Here is a 12,805-nt window from a genome sequence, read left to right as displayed (position 1 = left end):
TCTGCTCTGTGTAGCAGCAGTTCCCTGAGGGTTGGCCTGGGTGCATAGTGGCGGGCTAATTTGAAGGTTGCTCTATTCAGGCATACAGTGTACGAACGAATATGAATACCTTCCAACATTTAAAAAATGTAATGAGAGATGAAAAGTATGGTTTGACCACGCCTGTTTTTGCCGCCAAACTGCCGAAATACCACTCCCATTTGTACAAAATTTGGCAGGTTATTTTAAGTGCGAACGTACTTCTGGGGGTTTTGAGGTTTATTTTATGTATTATTACAGTTTTGCCCATTAAGCTGCAAGTCTCAGTTCCCCCAAGAGACCTATTTAGCTTATTAGTTACAATTGTGTCTAAGTGCAGGTGTAGTGTTTAGTATTCAAAAGCTACTTAGTATATTAAGTTTGAGAAACTTTGTATCTATTTTAGCGTTCTGTGCGGGAGATCAAAGGGAAAAGAGGGACTTTTCAGTAAGAATCTGGGACTGCCGGTTGAGCTGTTAAAATTGTGACTATCCCGCGAAAATTGTGACAATAAATATGTATATATATATGTATATAAGTATCTAAGTCAGGAGTTCCCAACCTTTCTTACTCGGGAGCCACAGTCAAATGTAAAAAGACTTGGGGAGCAACACAAGCACCATAAACATTCATGGAGGAGCCAAATAAGGGCTGTGATTGGCTATTAGGGGCCTCTATGCACCCTATCAGCTTACAGGGGCTTTATTTGGTAGGAAATCTTGTTTTTATTCAACCAAAACTTGCCCCCAAGTCAGGAATTCAAAAATAACTCCCTGGTTTGGGGGCAGTGAGAGCAACATCCAAGGGGTTGGGGAGCAACATGTTGCCCCTGAGCCACTGGTTGGGGATCACTGCCCTAAGCCTTATACTAGGGGCTAATAGTAAATAGTAATTTTAATACCCCTGGGAGTCTGTAACCGTATGCGTTATATAAGCTAAATGGTGTGAATGTGTTATATGTAATTTGCATCTTAAACATTTAGGAAAGTAGATGAACCTACAAAGTTTTAACATATTTGCTTTATGTTCAACGTAGCCGTTTCACTACACTAAATATATAAAAGGATAATAAAGGGGTTTGTGATTTTAATGAATTAAGAGCATCTGTGATTTTGTTAAATGCGACAACAAATAATATGGATTTAATAGATTCATTTAGATTACTGCACTAAGGTTGGTCCCTTTTCTTTTTTTATCCTATATTTTTTACTTTTTTCCCCTGATGCCAATAACATTGGTCTTTGGTCTTAGGACTAACAAACCAATAGCCGTGTTGGAACACACTCCTGGGATTCACATACTTAGGGGCCCATTCATTAAAGCACAATTTTTTTTCCGAAAACTTTTTGTAATGACCACAATAATATTGTTAAAATTGCAAGACTTTTTCGTGCTTTTCGTTAACTTCCAAAAAAAATATGTATTTTTTACAAATACTACAACCATTTCGGAATTCATTCAAGCTTCGGTATCGTGACTATCTTTTGGCCAGGTTGGAGCTGCAGAGTGCCATTGAGCCCTATGGGAGACTTTCCTTGGGCCGGGTTGGAGCTGCAGAGTGCCATTGAGCCCTATGGGAGACTTTCCTTGGGCCGGGTTGGAGCTGCAGAGTGCCATTGAGCCCTATGGGAGACTTTCCTTGGGCCGGGTTGGAGCTGCAGAGTGCCATTGAGCCCTATGGGAGACTTTCCTTGGGCCGGGTTGGAGCTGCAGAGTGCCATTGAGCCCTATGGGAGACTTTCCTTGGGCCGGGTTGGAGCTGCAGAGTGCCATTGAGCCCTATGGGAGACTTTCCTTGGGCCGGGTTGGAGCTGCAGAGTGCCATTGAGCCCTATGGGAGACTTTCCTTGGGCCGGGTTGGAGCTGCAGAGTGCCATTGAGCCCTATGGGAGACTTTCCTTGGGCCGGGTTGGAGCTGCAGAGTGCCATTGAGCCCTATGGGAGACTTTCCTTGGGCCGGGTTGGAGCTGCAGAGTGCCATTGAGCCCTATGGGAGACTTTCCTTGGGCCAGGTTGGAGCTGCAGAGTGCCATTGAGCCCTATGGGAGACTTTCCTTGGGCCGGGTTGGAGCTGCAGAGTGCCATTGAGCCCTATGGGAGACTTTCCTTGGGCCGGGTTGGAGCTGCAGAGTGCCATTGAGCCCTATGGGAGACTTTCCTTGGGCCGGGTTGGAGCTGCAGAGTGCCATTGAGCCCTATGGGAGACTTTCCTTGGGCCGGGTTGGAGCTGCAGAGTGCCATTGAGTCCTATGGGAGACTTTCCTTGGGCCGGGTTGGAGCTGCAGAGTGCCATTGGGCCCTATGGGAGGCTTCCAAAATCATGCATTGAAGTTTCAAAGCCAGAAAGGTTTTTGCGCCGTTTACAATAGTTAGGATACGAAAATTTCGTACCTTTCGGATCGCAACCACAATCTTTTCGTACGACCAAGAAAATAATTTTCATGACATTTTCGCACATCAGAAATTATCGTGGTTACTCCAAATTTTTTCCAGTTGTGCTTTTAACAACCAAAAATTCATGCTTTCATGAATGGGCCCCTTAGTGTGTTAGTTTAAAGAGATGCCAGCAATGCATATTGGCAATGCCCAGTTACACCCTGGCAGCTTTACCCCTCGCCGTGCATCTATTTTTGTCCCAAGCTGCTTGTTTTCCGAGGTAATTTGGTTGTGTTTTCAATGGCAGGTAAAGGTTTTGCACTGTGTTAGCCAGTCGCAACATTATAGGGTAAAATTTGTTTGAAACATTACAACTTGGCTAACTTAGATTAAAATTACAGCAATCTTTAATAACATTCCAGTTTCTTCTTCCACAATTTACAGGGAGCATGTAACTGGGCTGTTACCGTGGGTGAGACAGGACTGTACAGAGGGACTCCCAAACAATCCATGTGGATGTGATTCAGTTCAGCTGAACACTTAGGGGCTGATTTACTAACCCACGAATCCGACCCGAATTGGAAAAGTTCCGACTTGAAAACGAACATTTTGCGACTTTTTCGTATGTTTTGCGATTTTTTCGGATTCTGTACGAATTTTTCGTTACCAATACGATTTTTTTCGTATCCATTACGAAAGTTGCGTAAAAAGTTGCGCATTTTGCGTAGCGTTAAAACTTACGCGAAAAGTTGCGCATTTTTCGTAGCGTTAAAACTTAACGCTACGAAAAATGCGCAACTTTTCGCGTAAGTTTTAACGCTACGCAAAATGCGCAACTTTTTACGCAACTTTCGTAATGGATAGGAAAACTCGCGTTTTTACGCAAAAATCGTATTGGATCCGAAAAATTCGTAAAGAATCCGAAAAAATCGCAAAACATACGAAAAAATCGCAAAGTACCGATCATTACGAAAAAAACGCAATCGGACTCCATTCGACCCGTTCGTGGGTAAGTAAATCAGCCCCTTAGGATTCAGCCAATTCCAGATCCCACAAAAATTGCAAGGAATCCTTAACCGTATCTTGGTTTCTCTGCATCTCTATTAAAAAAAATCCACAAGCTCTGTTTATAATTCTTTGACACTCCAAGTGCAGCGAAAGAGTTAAAGTGACACAAGCAAAAAAAAAAAAATTATAATAAAATACTTATACACTTATAATAATAATAATATTGATTGTATTTTTATTAGAAGATACAGCTATTTTTCCTAGTTACATTAGGGAACAGCTAGAATGCTATGATATCCTTCCAGTAATAGTCTTTATAGCAGAAAATTTGGCATAACCAATGATCCTAATTGCAATAATATATCATTTTACAACCCTGCAGCCCAGGTAGGTATAAAAAGATAAAGCAATCCATTATATGCACTCATTTGTCTTGTGTAAACAAATCATTTGACTGCAAGGCTGTAATAAACAAACAGGGCCATTTTGACACCATGAAAGATTTCTTATAAATCTAAGAGAAACTGGAAAGTCTTTACCCATTCCCATCCCTTACAAGGTACCACTAAATTGAAAATAAAATGGAAAATAGCTATTTTTTCTCCAAGGTGCTATTTTCACTCTGTTTAGATAAATTTCTTTTGCATGATCTCTGGTTCCTTCTTTCCTGTTCTGTTCCTTCCTAGTGTTTACCTTTGACACATCATCAAGGAAACGTACTGAAAACCTTTGTAAACCGTAACTTTTGTCTTTCACCTTTTGCAACTTCATCCCGAGGGAAAGCTTCAAATTTATGACTCCTATTATGAGCCAGAGCTTAGGAAGCACATGCATTTCCATGTAGAAAACGGCCATTAATCTAGAGTGCCACGTAGTTCCTGCCATTAGCCTAGAGTTATAGGACACGCATTCCCTACACTTCAAAAGGGCCTCCTGGGGGCATTATTCTCATACACAACAAACTTCAGGCCATCTTAAAGATAAGGACTGTGTCCTGGGAATTTTTAAGCTTCTTACTAGTGATGGGCGAAATTTTTAGCCAGGCATGGATTCACGGCAAATTTCCGCGTTTTACCATTGGAGGATTGTTTTGCAAAACGGATGAAAAAATTTGACATGGAAAAATTCGCTGGACGTCCAAAAATTGTCGCGAGATTAGTCGCGCATCAAAAGAATAGTCGCGTGTCCAAAAATTGTCACGAGATTAGTCACGCGTCAAAAGAATAGTTGCGGGCATCAAAAGAATAGTTGTGCGTCAAAAGAATTGTTGCATGCATCAAAAGAATTGTTGCGGGTGTCAAAAGAATAGTTGCAGGCATCAAAAGAATAGTTGCGGGCGTCAAAAGAATAGTCGTGCATCAAAAGAATTGTTGCGGGCGTCAAAAGAATAGTTGCGGGCGTCAAAAGAATAGTCGTGCATCAAAAGAATTTCTGCGGGCGTCAAAAGAATAGTTGCGAGTGTCAAAAGAATAGTCGTGCATCAAAAGAATTGTTGCGGGCGTCAAAAGAATAGTCATGCATCAAAAGAATTGTAGCGGGCGTCAAAAGAACAGTTGCGGGCGTCAAAAGAATAGTCGTGCATCAAAAGAATTGTTGCAGGCGTCAAAAGAATAGTCGTGCATCAAAAGAATAGTTGCGGGCGTCAAAAGATTAGTTGCGGGCGTCAAAAGAATAGTCGTGCATCAAAAGAATAGTTGCGGGCATCAAAAGAATAGTTGCGGGCGTCAAAAGATAGTCGTGCATGAAAGAATTGTTGCGGGCGTCAAAAGAATAGTTGCGGGCGTCAAAAGAATAGTCGTGCATCAAAAGAATAGTTGGCGGGCATCAAAGAATAGTTGCGGGTGTCAAAAGAATAGTTGCGGGCGTCAAAAGAATTGCATCAAAAGAATTGTTGCATGCATCAAAAGAATAGTTGCGGGCGTCAAAAGAATAGTTGCGGGCGTCAAAAGAATAGTCGTGCATCAAAAGAATAGTTGTGGGCATCAAAAGAATAGTTGCGGGCGTCAATAGAATAGTTGCGGGCGTCAAAAGAATAGTCGTGCATCAAAAGAATAGTTGCGGGCATCAAAAGAATAGTTGCGGGCGTCAAAAGAATAGTTGCGGGCGTCAAAAGAATATCGTGCATCAAAAGAATAGTTGCGGGCATCAAAAGAATAGTTGCGGGCGTCAAAGATAGTCGTGCATCAAAAGAATAGTTGCGGGCATCAAAAGAATAGTTGCGGCGTCAAAGATAGTCGTGCATCAAAAGAATAGTTGCGGGCATCAAAGAATAGTTGCGGGCGTCAAAAGAATAGTCGTGCATCAAAAGAATTGTTGCGGGCGTCAAAAGAATAATTGCGGGCGTCAAAAGAATAGTAGTGCATCAAAAGAATTGCTGCGGGCGTCAAAAGAATAGTTGCGGGTGTCAAAAGAATAGTCGTGCATCAAAAGAATTGTTGCGGGCGTCAAAAGAATAGTTGCGGGTGTCAAAAGAATAGTCGTGCATCAAAAGAATTGCTGCGGGCGTCAAAAGAATAGTTGCGGGTGTCAAAAGAATAGTCGTGCATCAAAAGAATTGTAGCGGGCGTCAAAAGAATAGTTGCGGGCGTCAAAAGAATAGTCGTGCATGAAAAGAATAGTTGCGGGCATCAAAAGAATAGTTGCGGGTGTCAAAAGAATAGTCGTGCATGAAAAGAATTGTTGCGGGCGTCAAAAGAATAGTTGCGGGCGTCAAAAGAATAGTCGTGCATCAAAAGAATAGTTGCGGGCATCAAAAGAATAGTTGCGGGTGTCAAAAGAATAGTTGCACAACATTTTCACTGTTTCACAAATCTTTTGAAAGATTTGCAAATTTTTCGGTGAAGCGAAACAGGACATATTCGCTCATCACTACTTCTCACCAGATTGTTACTATTGCTTGGCTTGCACGCAGTTTAAGGGGTGGTTTTGGGTGCTTTGGTTTCTTGTATTCATGCTAATGCCAAAAAGCACCACATGTTTCATTACCATTCTAAATTTAAAGTGTATTGAAGAAAAAATGACCTTAATTGTATTTAGGTTTTATAATATTTGTTATATGAATGTTCAGTAAATATATAATAATGTGCACAAATATTATTCATTTTAATATGATGCTGCTATACAGTGTGCAGCAGGTTACTGGGGTCGGTGGCATTTTTATTTAGCAGCCGTCCAGTTTGGAGTTATAGCAGCTATCTGGTTGCTAGGGTATAAATTACCTTAGCAAAATCTATGTTTAGGGCTGAATTGGCAGGTGGAGGTAGAATCCCTATTATTTCTACCTCCATATCTGACGATTCAGCCCTGAACAACAATGAGGGAAACAAACGACCAATAGTCGCAGGAACGATCGTAATTGCTTCATGTATGGCCACCTTTGGCTCTGTCTATGTAAGAGGCGGCCATTCTGAATTATTCCCTGCAACTTATAATGGATCTTTCTTGTATCCTGTAGTTACAGTTTTATTCAGGCACTTTTAGTGGTAGAAGATCGCTTGTTATATTTTTAATATATATTATTTAATCACATGAATCTTCAGGAATGAAAGTCACGCATATTTGTATTTGCGCTGTATAAATGTTTTTATAGAGTCTATGGTTCACTGTTATTTTGAAAAAACAAACATGGTGCAACCTTGAGGGAGAATTATCTGTAAAGCTGCCAAGTGAGACTACAGAACGGTGACCTGATATGTTACACAACTGCAGACTCGGGCACTGAAGCAGGGTCAGACTGGGCGGCCCAGACCTGACCCTTGCCGGTGCTCCCTCTTCCCGACTAGGCCAGAATTTATGGCGAGGCCACAAAGGCCCGGGCCACAATTTTAGGGGCGGCATGCCATGGGTGGATTTGAAATCCGGCGATGTGTCCGACCGCTCCTCCCCTGACGCGTTAAATTTACGAGGGGGGTTAGGGGGGCCCCTGCGGGGGTGGGTTAGGGGACGCGCCTGGCTGGGGGCACCTGCAGGGCCCCTGGGACAGGAGCCTCGGTGGGCCCTTCACCCCCCCAGTCTGACCCTGCACTGAAGCATAATACTTATATTTGTACAGCACATTGCATTGCTCATCTGTAGTGGCCAAGGAAACAAATTGTCAATTAATTCTAGTAGTGCCCAAAAAGTGCACATATGATCGGGTAAAAAATGGACACAAAGGAAACTATACCCCTTAAACAATGTAGGCCTCTATAAAAATTTGTAACCCTTATTTGGCTGTAATAGTCAAATGTGTCCAGCTAGTGAATAGAGCATGGGGTACATGTGACTCTGCTTCAGCAGGATGGGCCTTCGCTATATGGAAGGTGTTTATGGGGGATGTTGCAGAACTATACCTCCCACTGCCACTGTGTAGTGCAAAGCTTAAATAAATGATGAAATGGACACCAGGAGCTCTTCCAAACCAATATTTAACTGTTTATTGTCCAAGACAAGTAGTAGTAGTGCAGGGAAATCAATACTCACACAGAGGAAATAGCAATAACACATCTGAGGATAGAAGAGAGGATGCCACCGGTTTATCCCACCTCTTTGGGAGACTGGGCAGGGAAAGCACCTGGTCAGCTCGACACCACTATGGGGGCAGTCTGGATAGATACCTCAGTCCTCAGGAACAGGGTTTAGGTACTAGCCTGCATCCTGCGTCTTAACCGTGGCCCTGCGCCTGTATGGAAGAGTACTTCCAGCTAACCTCCTGGTTGGAGCCAGAAACTGCTCTTACTATCTATAGCTATTTATCTCACTCTCCTAGAGGGTGCTATTAAGGTGTTCTTCTATGCTTACTATTCCTCATTCATGGGGTCCCTATCCCCGACTTCTCTAGAGTGAATGGTAACTCTAGGGTAGGCTTTGGCTTTACTGGGGCCTATTTCTGACCCCAGGCTCAGTGGACCTTCCACCTGAGACAGCCAAAGACGAAGACCTCCTTGCTTAACACTATATGAGAGTGCAAAGTGTGTGGTCAACCGAATAACCAATAAGGCATAAGTGCAAAGGATAACTAGATACATGGGTCTTTGCCCAGTAACAGCATAAACTAGGAAGTTGTAGGGTTTAAAGCCATAGGGGCATGTTAACCCTATGGGTCCCTACAAATATATTGCATAAAACAGCTCATATGTAAAACCCTGCTTCATCTAAATAAACCATATTCATAATAAATATTCTTTTTTAGTAGAATGTGCCATGGCACACATACATGCTAGGTCAAAGTTCTTTTCATGCCTAGCAGCTGAATTTCCAGTTCACAAAGTAGGGACCTTTTTTAAAGATAAAAACAGACTTTGTTGTTGATACGCATCGACAGAACCCAAAGTCTGTTGCCATTTCTGCAATTTCTACATAACTGTTAGTAATGTATAAATAAAAAAACAGAGTATAACAACTTTTGAACTCTCATACTGTACATGCCAACATCTGAAAATAATGTACAGGGACAGTCTATCTCTGGCCTTTGTCTCATAGGCAAAGGGATCATAGTGATAGCCATGGGATTTTATTTCAAGCACATACTCTTCAGAGCACTTTCATTAATTTCATAGTTTTAGTGGTTTCTAACAAAAATAGCATTTTTAGATTGCTAATATCAGGTTCGGCAGCTGTCTTCGAAAGTCTAAAACTGCAAATATCCCAGAAACCACTAAAAATAGAAACGGCATGCAGTGAAAAAGTGCTTAGATCAGCACTAAGTATTTTTTTTTTCAATATATTTGTTGGGTTTAGGCCCCATTTATTAGGTGGTGAATGCAGTGACAAATGACAACAAACATTTGAAAATTGTCTTTCTAGCCCCAGGTTTCCTATAAAGGTGTCAGGTGTGTTGTCCTACATTGTACCCATTGTTTTCATCCTGAGACCTCAAATGGGCACTGAAATGGTTATACCAGGGATCTCCAAACTTTTTTTACTTGTGAGCCACACTCAGATGTAAAAAGTGTGTGTGAGCCACAGAAGCATAAAAAAAAGTTCTTTGGGGGATGCCAAATAAGGGCTGTGATTGGCTATTTGGTGGCCCCATGTGGCCTGCTGGCCTGCAGGAGGTTCTTATTGGATTAAAACTGTGTCTCTGGGCTTCCAAAACTTGTCTTCAAGCCAGAAATGTAAAAAGGGCACCTACTTTGAGGCAACTGGGAGCAACATCAAAGGGGGTAGGGAATGTAACCACTGTGTGACTTTTATGTGGCTATATAAGGAATAATCAGTCAGATTGGAGCCCTCCCCTATCTAAGGAGCTGTCTGGGCACCAGGTTTGGAAGAAATTAGCAACATGGGAGACATATATTATGAAGCAGATGTAGCGTAGCGAAAGGAGCTCCTCTTACAAGATAGGCCATTGTATATGCTATTACTGTGTCATTATTCCTACCCAATAACTCCAGTGTATTTCAGCAAATGCAGTTTTGCTCTTCGCTAATTACAATTCTTTATTTATAGAGTGCTGACATTTAATGAGATTTATATATTATAATAATATAGTATAATTCATGTACAGCAGTTTATTTACCCTCTGTAATTAGGCCATTAAAATGTAAGGTCACTCCCTTGGGAGGAGTCTGTGAATCAATTGTTTTGTTGGCTGCTGACCCCTCCCATTTAATAAAAAATGCAGATTTACCAAGAAAGGATATCTGATGCCTGCAGCATTTACTGATGGCCGCTAGCCTACACCCAGCAAGATCAGTGCAGTAAAACAATTATTAGGAGCCACCAGAAGGCAAACACAAGCTGGTAGCCACATTGGGCATTTCTGCACTACAGGAGGCTTTGCTAAGAGAGGAGACTGCTTGGGGGGTGAGCCATTCCATCTACTGCTTTTGCCTGGGGAAGGGAGGAAAAATGCATGATCACTATTTAATGTATCTACTGGAGAGAATGGAATGTATCTACTGGAAAGCAATGCCCATAACTGGTACTGGTGAATAATGGATCAGTTTCTTATATATTTGTACACCAATGGCATATTCCACTCACTTTAAGCCTCCATCAGCATATGGTCTTGTAAGGCTTGTTCTGGACATGCTGTTTGATTAAAATGCTTGTTTTTTTTTTTATAGTACTTTGCCAGTCCATTTACAAATGTATTTATGATCACCCATGCATTGGGCCAATATGGGCCAGATCAGCCTGATCTAAATGTTTAGCCACCACGTCAACCAACAGATCATAAGGGAGCCTATGGTGACCCACTGGGACAGGAGCACATCAGTGCAACTGCAGTCCTTATCGTGGGCTGATTAGGTACCGGCTCAGTCTGGAGTGGCCTGTGTCTAGAGTCATAAAGAAGGTTTAAATATTTTAAAGTGAGTGGAATATCACTCTGTGTGTACAAATATATAAGGAGGCCATACAGGAGACTGATCTATTATACACCAGTAGATGTTATGGGCATTGCTTTCCACTAGATACATTCCATTCTCTCCAGTAGATACATTAAATAGTCTACAAAAGGGATGGATGCTATTGTTTATTTAACCTCAACTACTACTGCATGTAAGTATGATAATGCAGGAAAAGGTGATGTACTGTGTTAGCCAGTCATAATGTTTACAGGGTAACCCTTTGGAAATAAAAAATAACAAAAGTGGTATAAAGGCGATACCTTTATTGGCTAACTAAGATAAGCATAGCAAGCTTTCAGAATGTTTTAGTTGCTTTTTCAAGTTGATTACAATGAAGCTGTGGTGCTCTCTGATATCTGTTTGTCCCTTGCAGCCCCCCCCCCGTTTATATGACTTTGTTAACACCTTCCACACAGATATTCCTTTTTTCTGGGTATTTGATCTATGAGCCGAATGTTGTATATAAATCAGAGAGCTCCACAGCTTCATTGTAATCAGCTTGAGAAACGAACTAAAATGTTCTGAAAGCTTGCTATGATTATCTTAGTTAGCCAATAAAGGTATCGCCTTTATACCACTTTTGTTATTTTTTATTTCGAAAGGGTTACCCTGTAAACATATGTATGATGAAGGAGCATGAAGAGAGACTAAAGGGAAAGGGTGGTGGGAAGAACTAATTATAGTGAAAAGAGCAAGCAGGAGGACTAAAGAACTGTCGGGGGCAGAATAGTATAGGGAGGGGGTAGAAAGAATGAAAAGCTGAAATGGAGAAGAAATGAAGATCAGAAAGGAAGAGCAGAAGTGAAGGGGGAATAAGGGAGAGTATCAGTTTGTCACTAAGTAGGGGAGTCATTCAGCGCCTGTATCTCCAGTTGTGTTTGTTGCCTTGTGGCAGTGGCCTCGGCATGATCAGTCATGTTACCTGCGCCTGTTGTGACTTGTGTACACCAATAAATTACATTCCTGCCCTGACATGGGCTACGATCTTCTGCATAAAAGGAAAAAGGCACATTAAATAAACATACCAACGCTATCTCACAGGCCTGGGAAAATAATTATTTCTTAGCTTTGCTGTATTTGTGCTCAGTATTGATGAATGATAAGTATATCCGTGTGTAATATAGGTGCTTTTTGTGGATACAGTACAGTCTACAGATGGGAAGGAAAGGGGTAGAATAAAATGGGACCTTGTTTCCTTATAATCGTCCTTGGGTCACCCCTCTGATGCTGCCAGCCAAGGCATGGGTCTTTGGGTGCCTGTATAAAAAAACCTGCCTTGTTACTGATCTGCAATAGGTTTTTTCACATCTTTGCTTCTAGCTCCCTCTAGTGGTGACACCTGGGAGATATGCAAGTTTTCACGGAAACTGTTCCAAGCAGAAGGTCTCTGTTGGAAGATGGACTGGGAAAGCATGGGGGACGCAGGAAGAAACGCCTGTGTGTAAGAGCCCTATGAAAGTTTTCAACTGGTCTTTATTTCTAATTATCAGCCTTCCCGTGCTGCCACTTTCCAGCTTACAACTGCAAATACCATCAGGTTGCCAGGGCCACTGATCTCAGCAACCAGAAACAAGGCTCTCTATGAGGCTTGTGTTTTATAGTTATTGTAATACTGTATTGCCTATCAGTCTGTCCAGGCTTCTACCTTAGGCTGTTACTGCCAAGGCCACATAAAATGTACACCCTCAAAAACATTCATGTTTCTAAGCACTTTTGCAACTGACATCTTTTTTTTTTTTAAGTTTTCAAGACATTAGAAGCATTTTAAGCTGCTAATATAATACATTTTAATGAACAGCCCCACCTGCTGTTCATTTAGGAGAAAAGCAACATTTTGCATTCAGCAGTTGTGTCTAGAATACAAAGTTAGCGGCAGAGAAGAGTCCTACAGCATTTCTCTGGTCAGTTCTCTACAGCAGTGTTTTTCAACCTTTTTTGCGCAAAGGCACACTTGTTTCATGAAAAAAATCACGAGGCACACCACCATTAGAAAATGTTAAAAAATTTAACTCTGTGCCCAGCAGCAGTGCCCCCCTAGTACACTGGTGCCAAGAGCAGTGCCCCCCTAG

The sequence above is a fragment of the Xenopus tropicalis genome, chromosome 2, assembly GCF_000004195.4.
Source record: "Xenopus tropicalis strain Nigerian chromosome 2, UCB_Xtro_10.0, whole genome shotgun sequence".
NCBI lineage: Eukaryota > Metazoa > Chordata > Amphibia > Anura > Pipidae > Xenopus > Xenopus tropicalis.
The sequence above is the reverse complement of the archived record's forward strand: the minus strand, read 5'-3'. Positions refer to the sequence as shown.